General features: G+C 38.2%; 1 protein-coding gene and 1 non-coding gene across 4 annotated transcripts in view; one reads left to right on the top strand and one right to left on the bottom strand.

Moving 5' to 3' along the window:
* Positions 1–14,060, bottom strand: part of LOC150105526 (cilia- and flagella- associated protein 210-like) — a 199,299-nt gene that overhangs the window by 108,135 nt on the left and 77,104 nt on the right. The gene's annotated exons all lie outside the window — the stretch shown is intronic.
* TRNAT-AGU (transfer RNA threonine (anticodon AGU)) lies at positions 3,923–4,002 on the top strand. Its single transcript has one exon. It is a non-coding gene; the product is annotated as a tRNA-Thr (tRNA).

Here is a 14,060-nt window from a genome sequence, read left to right on the forward strand (position 1 = left end):
CACCAACGCAATACCGAACTGACATGTTGTAACACATTCACACACGTCACTAGTCAAAGTGAGAAAGAGACCTTGGTTGGAGAAAACATAGTGTGTTTTGCACAAGTCATATGACGTCAGCTTAATGTGAGTTAGTAGAACACACCATGTTTTCTCCCACCATGAATCAGACAAACTTCGCTGAAATAGATTAGGGCCGGATCAAAAGAGTAGAGGGCCGGATCTGGCCCGTGGGTTGCCCATATGTGCTCTAATACATTGTAACTTTACTGTTAATATTCAATTTTCTGTTTGCAGAAAGCCATCCTTTACAGTGAGCTATATCCATGCATCTTCATATCATCATCCTCCTCCACAAAAAATAGGTATTATCAAAAGCCTTGTGCTCCGAGCATGCACAATTTGTTCTTCCGAGTCTCTTCTTATTAGAAGAATTAAATAAAATAAAATTTATTCTAATACTTACAGATACAGCGAAACCTTGATACAGAAAATATTTGATAATTATCATCCATCTTCCATATTGCAATCTGATGTTAAAAGGATCAGCATACCCTACCTTAAAGGAACATCTGAACATGCTGGTAGGATCCTTTGAAAATATAATTTGTATACTGCCTTCAAACCAACCTGGAAATTGTCATCTTTCTTACCAACTATCAAAGATACATTATCACCTCTATTCTTGCCTGGTGTTTATCAAATACCGTGATCTTGTCATCTTTGCTACTTTGGACAGACTGGCCATTCTGCTACTGTTACAATCCAAGAACATCAAGATTATATAAGATTTTTGGAATCTAAAAGGGTTAAGCCTTTCTTCTCATTACATCGACACTAGATATCGAATTCAGTGCAACCATACCAAGAATGCTATTCTACAGTACATTCAAATCTGATAGTCTACTTTTCAAATCGCATGAAGCCCTGTGCCACTGTCATAATCTTAATCAGACAGACTGTATGCCTATCTCTGAGTTTTGGGAAGTGATTGCTGTTAATTGTTTATAAGTTTTTTAAATTAATTTATTATACATCTATACCCACTTTTTTTTGAACTCTAATAGTGTTTTCTCATTCTGTACGACTGCGACTGAGACACGTGATATTATACACATGCTGTATGACCTGTATTCAGAATTTAAATGTTGTTATCAGTTATGCATTCTCCCTGAATGAAGCTCAAGACATATTGAATGAAATATAAGTAATAACTTCTATTAAGTTTCCTCTTACAGGTGTGAAGCCATTATTTATAAAATTATACTAAGCAACAATAGGAAGAGGAACAGAAGACGGACAGTTCAAGAATGAGAAGTGTTTAGAATGACTATTCAATTATTTCAGGAAATTACAATGTATACTAAATATTAATTAAAAGTAAACATTAATCAAGACTTCCTATATTTCGGCAATGTTACATTGCCATCTTCATGGGAACATAAAACTATAATATCTGCATGCTGGCACTAACAACGAGCAAATGAGGCCAAAGAGAGTAATTAACGTTGTTCCTGGAGTCCTAAGGGTGCCCCTAGTGGGCTACATTGGATTGTCTTGGCTGTTGGGCTAATGTTTTCATGATGCAAGCTTCCCAAATTTGGGGCAATCTCATGCACCCAAATTTGTTGAGGTTTGGAAAGTTTTTTTTAGGGCTGAGGCTGATTCCATGAACAATCTTTTGTATTTATATTTACTGCAGTGTAGTAAAGTGGCTTTCTTCCAGCGTATTCTGTGGCATGTATCCAGATGCTTGGTCTGCAAGCCCAGAATGGCTGTATTGGTGAAACTGAATATAGTCTTTGTGTTTGGATATAAACAAAACACAAATAAAAACCTGATATTAGCTGTCCTTCCTGTTTCACCATAGTAGGACAGTTTGCAGCTGCAAGGGACCTAGTATACTCCAGGTAGGTCTAGAGGAAGTGGCTGGTCTTTGGTGGAGCAGATAAGGGATGCCAAATTCTTATATGGTTTGTAACAGGTCGTCAGGTCATATTTTTTTAGGATTTTGGATAACTTTTCAAAGGTGCCCTGGATGTAAGGAATGGTGATAGATTTAATGTAATCATTGTTATAAAGGGGGGGGTTGTAGCCATTGGCTAAGAACATGTTAAGGATGCGGTTCAGTTCAATGCTTAGGACATTGTCATCTGAACAGATTAATTTTGCCATGTTATATAGGGTTTTCATAACTCCATATTGTTATGAGGGGGGGGGGAGATTGCTGGGGAATGTATCTACCTGCATGGGTTGGTTTTCTGTAAACAGAGAAAGCCAAGGATCTATCAGGCTGGAGTATAATCAGAGTGTCTAGGAAAGGAAGACTGTTGCTTTTTTCTTTTTCCAAGGTGAGTTGGTTGTTTAAGTGTGTTAAGAAGATGTGGAGTGTATCTTATGCCATGTGGCCAAATAGCGAACACTTTGGCTACGCTACTACGTGGATGATGTGGGGCTGAGTTTAAGGCTTTTTCTTCAAAGGTCTCCATAAAGAAATTGGCCAAGGGTGGGGAGAGTGGTGAACCCATGGCTGTCCCCTCTATCTGTTTGTAGAATTTTCCTTGCCAAACGAAATAGCCTGAGTTCATTGTGAACTGAAATAGGGCTGAGATATTGGGAAGAAATTTGGCTTGGATGAGTTCTAAGGTATCTTTGAGTGGGACATTCATGAATAGGGAGAAGACAACAAAACTAACCATTATGTCAGTGTGTTGAAGTGAGAGGTTTTCTATGCTGGCTTTGAAGTGCGCTGAGTTTTTTGTATGATGGTGTGTTGCCAGTATAGTGTGTGAGCGCTTTGGTTAAATGTTTGGCTAAATATGTACACGCAGGCACTAAAATGTTAGTGTCTGTGAGCACACATCGTAGTTTTATGTTCCCATGAAGATGGCAATGTAATATTGCCAAAATATAGGAAGTATTGATTAAAGTTTTCTTTTAATTAATATTTAGTATACATTGTAATTTCCTGAAATAATTTAATAGTCGTGTTACCAACGTATAAGCTTATCTACAAGAATTACTATCATCCATGGAGATTCTACTGCATGCAAGGCTGCCAATATGGCAAATTAAAGCTGACGATATCAAGACAACTAAATCATTTGACCTTCTTAAAATGCTGCCAGGATAATAAGGTAATCCCAAATTGTGTGAAATTAAAGCACCGTTTATCTTCATAGAAGGCTCTCTGCATTTATAACCGCACTAGCTTCGCCCTATTATGCGAACAAATTGCCGCTACCCGCGTTCTCTTGGTCGACATCAATGGGGCTATTTGTGCGTTAGAGGAAGAACTAGCCACTATGCTGAACCATGACCTTTGGATGATTCTCTACGACGTCTCATGTGCTTCAGCAGAGAAAGAATTTTAAAAAATACGATTTCGGCACATCAAAAAATTTGAAAATCCGAAAAAGAACTCTACCTCTGAACCTCAACTATCACTAAACATGGTAATTAACCTGTCTTCTGTTATCTTGAAACCTGAAGCACTCAGCACACTTGCACATGGCCACAATTTCACCGCAGCACTGAAGAAAATACCTTCCAAAGAAATAATGATATAGGTAGAACGTGGAATCCGAAACCTTCCCAACCATATTTCCAACAACATCAGACTGGATATAGCCGGTGTTCTTACCAAAGCAAAACCACCAACCTATCCAAAGATGAATCCAAAGCTCTACAAGAAATGAAGAACAACAGAGAAATAGTAATCATCAAAGCAGATAAGGGAAATGCCACTGTGGTTCTGAACCAAACAGACTATACAGTAAGCTTACTACTTTATTGTTAGATCGGTCTACCTACCTCCCTATTGAATATGATCCCACTAGCTCCCAAATAAGCCCCAAAGGTTCCTTAAGAAGGTTACTTCTTGACCTGTGGAAGTTACTAACAAACTAAAGCCTTTTAACTCGGCAGCAGGCCCATGGCTTAGTTGGTTAAAGCGCCAGTCTAGTAAACAGGAGACCATGGGTTCAAGTCCCATGGGTGCCTAATTAATATTTGGGAGGGTGGTAATGTCGCACTTAATAGTGGATGCTCTGAATGTGTTGCTTAGCTAAGTCATTTTTTTGCCGGCCTGGTTGGCCGAGTGGTTAGCGTATCTGCTCTCCAGCCAAAAGGCTGCAGGTTCAAATTCCACCATGGGCATGGATGTTTGTGATTGTCTGTAAAAATACTAGTGGTGACAGTAGATGGCATTGGTGTAGATGATGTAGTTGGTGTATGAGGCTGAGTGGTGTAGAAGGAGAGGTGTAGAGTAGGTGCCCTCCCTCGGACTCCCTGGAAGTGTCAAACCTATATTCCCTTATCTGCTTTGATGATTATTATTTCTCTGTTGTTCTTCATTTCTTGTAGAGCTTGATATTCATCTTTGGATAGGTCTTTCGATAGTCTTGGACTCCCTGGAGGTGTCAAATAACTCTAACCCCCCCCCCCAAATATATGGACGTATTGATTAAAGTTTTCTTTTAATTAATATTTAGTATACGTTATAATTTCCTGAAATAATTTAATAGTTGTGTTACTAACATATAAGCTTATCTACAAGAAGTGTTTGGAATACGAAGTAATGTTGATATTAATAAGGTTGGGGAATGGATGGAGTATCACCATGTATATTATAGGAAGGTATGAAAGAGCTGGCAGGGCCCTTGACTTGATTTTTCTACAAAAACAGTCCCAGAAGAATAAAAGCAGGAAAAATAGTGTACTACTTCATAAAGGAGAATTCAAGTCAGTAATATCATGTTGGAAATTTAATGGAGTATTGACAACACTAGGAAAGGATTAAAAACTAATTTTAATGCTTCCAATGTTTTTCATGTCAGTCAATGAGACATCTTCAGGTTGTACAAATAATGCTTGTAACACACACACACACACACACACACAAACACAACACAACACAATACTCATGAAACATCTGGGTGACTGTGAAGTCCAATCTTGGTGGTGTGTCCTCTATGGGCATTTGTAAGTAGCCTAAGATGTAAACTGGGACCTCTAACAATTATCGTGTCACAAATTTTCGGAAGTTTTATTCATCCGTATTTGTTTAAATATGGATGTCTGTGAAAATACTTGGTGGTTTATCTTTAAGTGATATTTTTGCCATAATTTTTTGACAAGTGGATTCGCATCAAATGAAAGCACTTTTGGAGTTGTTTCTGGAGTCAGACCATAGGTCAAGTAATTGATGCGCTCAACAAAGAGACACTCATGATCATAAAGTTCATATATGGTGAAATTATCAGATGGAAGAACAGACATATGAGTCTGAACTGTTGTTGACATTTTCTTAGCTGCCACCTTCTCAGCAAAAAAGGATCTCATGACAGGTGTGGTGGTGGTGGTGAACTTCCTTTTTGAATCGTGATATATATTTTGTTCTGTTTTAATCTTTCGTATTCATTTTTTTCATCTTTCCACTTCTGATATGCATAGGAATAAGCTGGATGATCTACCTCAGTGCTTCCCAAACTGTGGGCCAGGCCCCCTTGGGGGGCCGTTAGTTTTGTTGAGGGTGGCCGTGAATTAATGAAAACAAATTTAAAATGTTTTAAAGCTAAGTAAATATTTTTTATCTTAAAAGAAACACATTTAATTTTTATTATTCATTATTTCTTTTTTTTTGTTATTTTTTATATTTTAAAGGAAAAAATCACACATTGGTGTTGGTTCACAAATTTTGCTTCCTGCATATTTCGGTGCTTAATGAATATTAGTAAATATATGCTTATTCGTATAAGAAGTTTTATTTCAAAGGTATTGATAAGCACAAAAAAAGCTTACAAATGCAAAATCTTGCATTCATTTAAAACGGCCAAGTTTTTCGTGCTTTAAATTAATGTTTCATTGCTAGTGTACACAGATGCTAGCGATGCATATTGAATGAAATAAGCATGGGGTGCAGGGCAACTGTGCTGATAGCACATATAGCATATAAATACAATAAATATTATAATAATATATGTCTGTATTACAATTTTTTTTTTTTGTTTTGATGGGGGATGTGAAATATTTTAATTTTTCCATAGGGGCCTTTACATCTATAAATGTGGGAAGCACTGATCTATCTGACAGCTGACACATTTATCTTCCTTTGCAGAGGAAGATCTTTTATCACACTCTTTACTACCACATCAGGCAAAGATGGTAGAACCATGACAGGTAGTTTTGGAATGCCCATATTTCTGACATTTAAAGCATCTTAGTGGATTAGGGGGGGTGTACAGTCTAACAGGAACAGTTCAGATACCTTTTTCAGATAGCTTTTACAAATGTTGGAGGCTTAGGTGTGTCAAAAAGTAAGGATGATGTTCCTGGTTGAAACCATGTGACCATCCTAATGTATCAGAATGCACCTCATACCAGTCACGCCCTGATCTTTATGTTCTGAACATATCCCCTTATCAGAAACATCAAGGAGATATACCATTCTGATATCACTCCTCTACAAAAATTTAATGTTTAATGAGGTGTTACTGTGACCGTAATTGGTATTCCATCCATCGATTTTGCTCTCATCAGTTTTTCAGAATGTTGCTGACAGGATGTTTTTACAGTTATCACCAGAATGTAGTTTCTTAACAGTTTTGAAAGATCCTGCCAGCTGTTCTAAACCCTTTTGAATAAAGAAGAGTGACATTTTCCCTGTTGGCTTTTCACCTGTTGCATGGATGATCAGAAACACTGGTACATTTATACTGGCATCACATATCTTTTGTTTCTTACATCTGTTATCAAATAGTGAATCTATGGTATCAGTACTTGGTTGTGAACTTATTAGGGCTCCTGAAACATTTGAGGATGAAGAATTCATGGTAGAGGGTTTTTTTCCTTCCATTCCAGAGCTCCCTACACACCAATGGAGCCACACATGACACCCAATAACTGGCAAGCAATGACTCTGCTTATGAATCATTGCTTACCAGTCAGGGCTACCCCAGATGCTATACCAGCACCACAGCAAGTTAGATCCTGACCCTGGATAATAGGGCAAGAGACTTACTGCAACAGCCTTGGCTCTTGCAAGAAAGCACACTAATCCTGACCAGCCATCCAGGACTGCCAGTCTTGATGAGACAGAGGCCATAGTAATGCAAGACTACCAAGATCCCTCCTTCAGGATGTTCATAAGTCACAATGCACTGCAAGCATGATGGCAGAGCATTGGATCCACGTGTTGGTGGTATGGAGGAAAGGATTGAAAAAAGACTCATGAAATGTAGAGCAAAGAATACAGGAAGAAAAGCAAATAAAAGAGGAAGAATGAAAAGGACCAGTACCATAACTGGGAGATCTCCTCTGCCATGAATAAGTGATCCACTGGGATGAGTTTCAGCGAAGACAAAGGATTTGTCCATAATGCAGCAATAACTGCAGACAAAAACAAAAAAAGGATAGGTAAGAATTCAGTGGGTGGAAGGAGATGTGAGAGGGGACAGTGCATCATTGAGACTATCTAGTGTGTGAGATATAACTGCAGACAAAAACAAAAAAAAGGATAGGTAAAAATTCAGTGGGTGGAAGGAGATGTGAGAGGGGACAGTGCATCATTGAGACTATCTAGTGTGTGAGATATAGGCTAATAAGATGACATATATAGCCAGTTGCTACAATAGACTATAGTGAGCAAGGGAAAAATGGGAATAACATACACTAGCAAATTAGAACAATGAATGCAGGCTGAGTAATTATTATAGAGAACTTTAACTACAGTGCTATACACTGGAAGGAAGATCACATAGAGCAAGGTTTCCCAAACTTTTTTTTCCGTGGCCCGGTTATTTTAATACTTCATCTTCGTGACCCACTAAAATTTCTATGGCCAATAGGAAAAATAAAACAGCTGTTCTCAGAACTCGTGCCCGGCTGCACATCACTCGATTGTTCGTTGGTGCTAATTGAAGAGTTTGTAACCAGCATATTGTTTGTTTGTTTGTTGTTTTATTACCCATTTATCCATTGTTAAATGGGTAATGGCAAACGAGATGAAGAAAGAATGAAATAAATTATTTAGAAACATTATTTAAATTAAGGGGGATATTAAATCCCACATTGTTTTAAAACCGAATAAGAAACTCAAAGATTGGAATCAGAGAGTTTCATGCCATATGCAGTATATAAGTTCTTTTCGCTATACTCTTTGGTATTAATTTGGTACTAGTAGTCTCCGATACTTTTATAGTTTACTACACTATATTCGGCATGAAACTCTCTGATTCCAATCTTTGAGTTTCTTATTTGGTTTTAAAACAATGTGGGATTTAATATCCCCTTAATTTAAATAATGTTTATATTGTCGAAATGAAGCCTATTGGCTCTTTATATTTAAATAACAATGGGTGCACCTTTTTGACAACTCAAATAGCAGAGTATATAAGTTCTTTTCACTATACCTTTGGTATTAATTTGGTCTAGCTACTCACTGATGAAGCCTCAATAAAGGCTGAAACCGGTCTGGGTAGTGACCTCCCACCATAATGTAATAACAGCATACATTTCCTAGGAAATGTGTTTTACATTATGGAAAATACCAAGAATAGCGATCAGAACTTGACCACCTTTGCTACGAGTTGCCTGAGTTTGTACTACGTACTTGGACTACGTGCATTAGCTCACGTTAGTAGTCGCCGATACTTTTATAGTTTACTATACTATATTCGGCATGAAACTCTCTGATTCCAATCTTTGAGTTTCTTATTCAGTTTTAAAACAATGTGGGATTTAATATCCCCTTAATTTAAATAATGTTTATATCGCCGAAATGAAGCCTATTGGGTCTTTATATTTAAGTATTTAGAAATATAAATTATAATCATTATGGTTGTTCAGCTGAACCCACCGGGCAAGGTACATGTAATCAGTAAATACAAAAAAATACGCTCTCTCTCGATGCTTAACTCAAACTGAACAAGCAGAGTGAGTAAGTAGAGAGATTGTAAAACAAACAACAGACTGCCAAATGATTCGGCTGGTGGCGCAGTTGCCACCACGCAGCCTCGCCATTAGTTGAGCTGCTTTAGAGAGAACAAAGAGTCTGTGAAATGGCGACGCGGACGGAGCACATTTTTCATCTCTATTAATTAAATTATTTAGTCATTAGTCCTGATTAAACGCTATTTACTTGTATTTTAGAATTTCATGAAAAAAAAGAAAACCCAAAAACGAAACACCTTTTCAAGAGTTTTTTTTAGGCGACCCGGCATTTAGCTTTCTTGACCCGGTGCCAGGTCGTGACCCACCATTTGGGAAATGCTGACATAGAGAGAAGGAAATGGAATTTTTACAGCTACTAAGAAATAATTACTTGAAATAGCATGTGATGGGGAGACTCAAAATTTGAGAATGCTAGATTTAGTGACAGCATCAAAGAATTTGTCCATAACAAAGATAGCCTTTGCCTACCATGGAATGTGATTGTACAGTCTTGATCAGGAATTTTCACATAAGAAGTGAAACAACGCAAAAAAAAAAGTCTGCATACACCCGTTCTTAAGTGAAAATTTCCTAAATGTGTAATTTTCACATAAGAAGGGGTGTATGTGGAATATATATATAGCTGGTGATTATGATAAACTTAGAGAGTTTAAAAAGCTGAAAGGGAAGGATGCCAGCAGTGAATTGGGAAATGATGAACGTGTGTTTGAGGGAAGACAGTATCAACCTGCATATCTAGGTGAGGAAAATAAATCAGATAAGAATTAAGTCAGTAAGTAGCATCTGCAAAAGTGTAGTAGAGGGGGGGAAAAAGGGAAGATAAAGGGAGTGATCATCAGTATGAGTGACAGAAAGTACAGGCAAGAAAGGTGGTTAGCATAGTAAGAAATGCAAAATCATATAAGAGAAAATTAGCCACGCAAACTATAGGAAATCCCAAAGAGTTCTTTTTCTTTCTCTATGCAGCAAACAAAACAAAAAAATGCTTATGGAAGCAATACTATTATTATACCAAGACCCCTATGGATTCACAGACCCGTCTAGGAGCTCCCTTTTGTCATATACACATAGCTCATCATACCATTAAACGTGAATTAAACACATTCAAATTCTCTGCAGACACCACACTCTGAGGTAATGCATTCCAATCATTCACAACTCTCCATGCAAAAAAAAAAAAAAATTACTTCTAACTCCTTTGCTCACACCCTCCTTATACTACTTCCAGGGATGACCATTTGTTCATCTCCCAATCTCCCACCATTTTATGAAAAACTTATTCAACATTAATCCAATAACAACCCCTTACCAACTGCTATGTCTCTGTGTCACCCCTCTTCCTCCTATCCACTAGACTCTGCAAATTGCATCATCTCAACCTTTCTTCATATTCAACATTCCAGAGATCAGAAACTATTTTAGTCAATCGCCTCTGGATACTCTCCAACATCTCTTCATCTTCTTGAAAACCAGGTGATCAAATCTGTGCACAGTAGTCGATATGTGGCTTAATCAAAGCCTTATACAACTGAACCAGAATCTCCTTACTTCTACAAGTCAGTGTCCTCTGTATCATTACCAGAATTGTGTCGCATTGTGTTGTCCTCACAATTTTGGCAATATGTCCTCTAAATTTTAGATCCTTATCCACCATCACCTCAAGATCTCTTACTTCCTCCAACTCCAATAATCTCACAAAGAGTAAATTCTACATCCCATCTTTGACTTCCAAATTTTAAAACCTTACCTTTCACAGCATTGAACTGGCATTCCCACTCCCTTCAATTCACTCAGTCTATTCAAGTCTTCTTGTAAGGCCAGAACATCTGCTCTCCTCCTCATAATTCATCCCAACTTTGCATTATATGCAAACAATCCCTGACTATCCCCCATTCAAATCTTCCCTAATAACATTAATATATATGTTATATAGCAATGATCCTAAAACAGATCCTTGAGGCACATCACTAGGTGTTACTAGGTTCCAGGTGTTTACCAAGTTCCTGATTCCTGCAACTTATCTTATTATAGCCAAACTGGAAGATCTGTTAACATCTGCCTAGAAGAATACAACATAAAAAAATACAACTGTCACCGTAAGTATGGTCAGTCAGGGCTTGTTGATCATGCCTTGGATAGTTTGCACAGAATCAAATGGAAAAAAATCTACTATGATTTACCACAAGAAAATAAAATTTGAAAGACTTTTTTTAGAATCATTAGAAGAATTTAAAAACCGACATGTTCTTAATAAATATGGCTGTATTAAACTTCCCAAGATTTGGGATTTAATTCTTAGGCTTCCTGCCCAATACGGCTAAGGGCTGCCCCTCACAAGACTTTAGGCTTTCAGTCTAATCTTTTCCACTTAGTTTTTGTGAAAAATCCGTTTTTTGCACTTTTAATACTGTTTCCCTGATGATGTCTCAGTGACAAGGATGAAATATGGGAGTGATTAAACAAGTTTTTAATTATTTATATGTGCTATGTGTATTCCATTAAACCCCATAATGAGTTTAAACAGAACATAAGTTTAAATAGTCGAATAGACTTCTGGAGTCTGTCAAGGCATTTGATAGGACTTTGCATCTGAGGTTTTTTATACAAATTCAATTATTAAAACACTTAAGGAATAGAACAACGTAGTTAAGGATATAAATTAAATTAAACTTTAATAAATATTTTCCGATATTTCGGCAACGTCACGTTGCCATTTTCTAAAGGAACTTACAAAAAAGTTACGTGCACGTAGGCACTACAACACAGAAACTGGGAATGAAGAGATGAAGCTATTGTTCTCCTAACAGTCCTGATGGTGCCCTCTAGCAGGCTAAGTAGGTGTTCTTGGCCGTTGGGCTGAAGGTCTGCAGATGTAGGCCTCCCAAATTTGGGGCAGTCGCATACAACCAAATTTGTTGAGGTTTGGAATTTCTTAGGGCTGAGGCTGATTCCATAAAGAGTCTTTCAAATTTGTATTTGCTACGGTGTATCACTGTAGCTTTCTTCCACCGTATTCTGTGGCGTGTATCCGGAGCATGGTCCGCAAGCCCAGAATGACTGTATTGGTGAAAACGGATGTAGTCCTTGTGTTCCGAAATTCTGATATTCGCTGTCCTGCCTGTTTGGCCAAAGTAAGACAGTTTACAACTGCAAGGGACCTGGTAAACACCAGGTAGGTCTAGGAGAAGTGGTTGGTCTTTAGTGGAGCGGATAAGGGATGCCAATTTTCTGTAAGGTTTGTAACAGGAGGTCAGGTCATGTTTTTTTAAGATTTTGGTAATCTTTTCCGAGGTGTCTCGGATGTAGGGAATGGTGATGGATTTAGAGTAATCCTTGTTGTGGGGGGGGGGGGGATGTGTGGTTTGTAGGTTCTAATATTTTTTGGATTTTTTTGGGGGGGGGTAGCCATTGGCTGAGAAAGTGTTGAGGATGTGATTTAGTTCAGTGTTTAGGGCCAAGTCGTTTGAACAGATTAGTTTAGCCCTGTTGTATAGTGTTTTCACTACTCCATATTGTTGTGAGGGGGGGGGGGATTGTTGGTGAATGTATCTGCCTGTATGGGTGGGTTTTCTGTAAACTGAGAAAACCAAGGATCCATTAGGCTGGCGGGTGACTAGTGTGTCTAGGAAAGGGAGGCTGTTGTTTTCCTCTTTTTCCAGAGTGAATTTGATTCTGGGAGTGTTGGTTGTTTAAGTGTGTTAGGAAGGAGAGAAGTGTTTCAGAGCCATGTGGCCAAATAGCGAACACATCATCAACGTAGCGAAGCCATATGGTTGGTTTTTGTGGGGCAGAGGCTAAGGCTTTTTCTTCAAAGGTCTCCATAAAGAAATTGGCCAAGGGTGGGGAGAGTGGTGAACCCATGGCTGTCCCCTCTATTTGTTTGTAGAATTTTCCCTGCCAAACGAAATAGCCTGAGTTCATTGTGAACTGAAATAAGGCTGAGATATCGGGAGAAAATTTAGCTTGGATTAGCTCTAAAGTTTCCTTGAGTGGGACATTTGTAAATAAAGAGGACACATCAAAGCTGACCATTATGTCAGTATGTTGGAGTGTAAGGTTTTCTAGGCTGGCTTTGAAATGGGCTGAGTTTTTTATGTGTGATGCTGTGTTGCCAGTATAGTGTGTGAGCTCTTTGGCCAAATGTTTAGCTAATTTGTATGTGGGGGAATCAATGCCATCCACTATGGGACGTAATGGCACATTTTCTTTGTGTATTTTTGGGAGTCCGTAAATACGGGAGGGGGGGGTATAGAGTTAAATGGCTTTAATCTGTTGGTAACTTCTACAGGCCAAGAAGTGACTCTCTTAAGGAGCCTGTGAAGTTTTCTAATTTGAGAGTTGGTGGGATTGTAATTGATAGGGAGGTAAGTGGCCCAATCTAATAGAAGAGCATTCAGCTTACCTGTGTAGTCCTTTTGGTTAAGTACTACAGTTGCATTTCCCTTAACCGCTTTGGTGATAACTAATTCTTTATTATTCTTCATTTCCTGTAGACACAAGGACTACATCCGTTTTCACAAATACAGTCATTCTGGGCTTGCGGACCATGCTCTGGATACACGCCACAGAATACGGTGGAAGAAAGCTACAGTGATACACCGTAGCAAATACAAATTTGAAAGACTCTTTATAGAATCAGCCTCAGCCCTAAGAAATTCTCCAAACCTCAACAAATTTGGTTGTATGCAACTGCCCCAAATTTGGGAGGCCTACATCTGCAGACCTTCAGCCCAACGGCCAAGAACACCTACTTAGCCCGCTAGAGGGCACCATCAGGACTGTTAGGAGAACAATAGCTTCATCTCTTCATTCCCAGTTTCTGTGTTGTAGTGCCTACGTGCACGTAACTTTTTTGTAAGTTCCTTTAGAAAATGGCAACGTGACGTTGCCGAAATATCGGAAAATATTTATTAAAGTTTAATTTAATTTATATCCTTAACTACGTTGTTCTATTCCTTAAGTGTTTTAATAATGCATAACCAACGTATAAGCCTGTCTACGAGAATATACAAATTCAAAGGGATGGATATGCAAAATAGACTTATGATATGGATAGGAGAGTGGTTAATTGAAAGATATCAGAAAATAACATAAAGAGGGCAATGAGT

Source organism: Typopeltis vanoorti, chromosome 6 (assembly GCF_054136105.1).
Source record: "Typopeltis vanoorti isolate ZY-2024b chromosome 6, IOZ_Tvanoo_1.0, whole genome shotgun sequence".
Taxonomy (NCBI): domain Eukaryota; kingdom Metazoa; phylum Arthropoda; class Arachnida; order Uropygi; family Thelyphonidae; genus Typopeltis; species Typopeltis vanoorti.